Below are 2,833 nucleotides of genomic sequence, written 5' to 3'. Positions count from 1 at the left end.
GTTCAAACAACACTCAATCAATGCTTAAGTATACTGATTATGTCATTAAATCATTAAATCATCTTCATATATTCACTTGTATAATAGTTATTGGTCTGATTATTAACACATCTATGGTAATATCATTCCTATGAATACTTCTTATAAGTGGGATGTACAACAGAGCCCAAAAGTGCATATATGCACAAAATGATCAGAATTATGCACAATAATGCGCAGTATCATCGGCTCTGAGTCGGACGTGACCGAAAGAAGCGGCTCTTCGGTTCGTGTACTGCTGAATTGAAAGTTGTTGCAACCGGTTCGTGTCAGAAGAAGCGATTCGCGAACCGCCAACCGGTTCGACGGTTCACAAATCGGACATGCCCGACAGAAACGGTTCTCGTGACTCTAGATTCTTAGTCTGCGAGAGCGATTCAAGGAATCCGCTTGCTTCTCATGATGATTACGTCATGTTTAGATTTATATAATCTTGTTTAGAAATTAAATAAAATGTTCATGAAAACACCATGGATTACTTATGAAACAAATAAATGTTTAGTTTATTATTTTTACAAACAATTATTTTTAACCTTTACAATAATTAACATAAAAGCACAACTGCACAAACGTTTTCTGTAATGCATTTTAAGCAACATTAATATAAAGAATATGTTTGTACAAATATTTATGACCATTAAAAAGTGTTATCTGTGCTCAAATGTTTATATGTTCATGTTGCAAATGTAGTTTCTTATATGTTGAACCGGTTCACAAATCGGACGTGTCCAAAAGACAGCTCTCGGTTGGTTCAGTGGTAATCCGAAAACTGTGGCAACCGATTCTTGAATAGAGAACGAGGATCGCTCTAGGCGGAGCGTTCGATAAAACACGCCACTGCACGCATGCTCACTATATCAGCTAGCTTAGCTATAACTTGAATAGCTTCTCCGCTCGTGCTTAACGCAAGTCTGTTGGATTTACTGAAAAGTCGTTGATACTGGCTGGTTTATTTTGAGTCGGATGGGTTTTCATGCATGTCAAAAGTGAGTAACTGAAGGAATTTGTGGATAAGTGCTTTTTGTAGACGCGAACCGTTTCGAACAATTCAGTCCGATTTGGTGAACCGGTTCAAATGAACGATTCGTTCGCGAACCGGCCATCACTAGTTCTTTAGTCCTGGTTCGCTTAGCGTTCAGACTGGCATTTTAACAGCGAACCTAAAAATATCGAACCTAACAGTTAACGTGTAAAGTCGCAACGTGATTGGACAGCTTTTATGATTTATATTTTAAAACGGAACTTACCGGACTTTCAAAACAATGTTGTGTGCTGGCGTGGGTTATACATCCTCGGTGTATGCCTGCGCATATGAGAGTAATTTTAGCAAGCCGGTAACGTTAACTCACGAAGACCTCATGAAGTGTTTAAAGCAGTCAAAACGGCGCCAGAAATTTACATGCGCAAGAACATATCCAATAAACTTTCCCTTTATATTACCAAATCACTTTTCGGGTTGTATTGTTATCACTTCCTGCTTTTGGTTCGGTTCGACTCAGTTTTGGTCCACCTAAGCAGAAATGGGGACTCAGATCTCTTTTATGTTCATACTGTTTTTTGGGGACTGATTCTTAGGAACATTTACCATGGTTTTATTATAGTAAATATAGTAGGCTATACATTAAAATATAGTAAACCTTAGCAGTTAGGAAGAGTTTGTGCACTGTAAAAAGGGACTGAATGGCGAATTAACTAAAACTACAATGCTATATTGAAGATCATGTGTACAAATATGACAAATATGTGCAATGAATAAACATAGAGCCCTGCGCATTCCAGCCCGAGTCCGACAAATGTACACTCCTAGGGCAGGTGTTCTGTCAAATTATGCTACCCATAGAATTTTGCTACCCTCGTGTTGTGATTGGGTTGGGGGAGGGTTAATTTAGGTGTAAGGGTGTGGCAGTATCATTTTACTATCCAGACCAGAGCATGCATCCCAGCAAACACAGAACGTTCCCCTAACGTTAGTACAAAGGTGGGGGAACGTTCCCCTAACCTACAGGGAACGTTCTATTAACGTCAAGAAAACTTTCCTGGAAAACCAACAGGGAACATTAGAATATCTGTTCTGGGAACCAGTGTTAATTTCGTTAACGAAAACTATGACGAAAAGTATTCGTTAACGACATGTTTTCACTGACGAAAACGAGACGATAACTAAATAAAAATGAATGCATTATAACGAAAACTGTAATAAAAATATACTGACATTTTCGTCAACTAATAAAAACGAGACGAAAATATTCTTGTCCTACCTGGCGGACATCAGTTTGCGCGCATGTGCTGCTTAGCTCATATAAACGGTAGAGAGAAGTCTCTGGGAGAAGTGGAAGCACAGACATGTATTCTGTGTCTCCACGCGGTTTACAAAGCGTCTTATTTTCCTTCACGATCGCCGGTAAAACGCCGCAAACTTGAAGCGCGACTGCAGGCGAGTCACCCAGAAACACATTACGAAGGCAAGCTCAAAGGTTTTTATATGCCTATGTTATGTTAACTTAACACGAGCTGCTGCATAACATGAAATGCAACATAGATTCAGCCAAAAGAAACCAGCGCTGTCCTCTACCGATTATAGAAGTGATGAAGTGAGTCGAACTGTACATTCCAACCAAATATGTAACATGTTTGCATGACTAAAGAAATGTAATACAATTTATATAATATGTCTTTTTGAAAGCTATTCTCATTCATTGCTGTATCAAGCAAAGACAGTGCGCTCTTTCTTCAAAGAGGCATGCCATGAGCCAATAGCCTTTGAGTGTGAGCCGTGTCAGAGTGTTTCATTGGT

This window comes from Triplophysa rosa, linkage group LG8 (genome assembly GCF_024868665.1).
Source record: "Triplophysa rosa linkage group LG8, Trosa_1v2, whole genome shotgun sequence".
NCBI lineage: Eukaryota > Metazoa > Chordata > Actinopteri > Cypriniformes > Nemacheilidae > Triplophysa > Triplophysa rosa.
Note: the sequence above shows the minus strand (reverse complement) of the source record.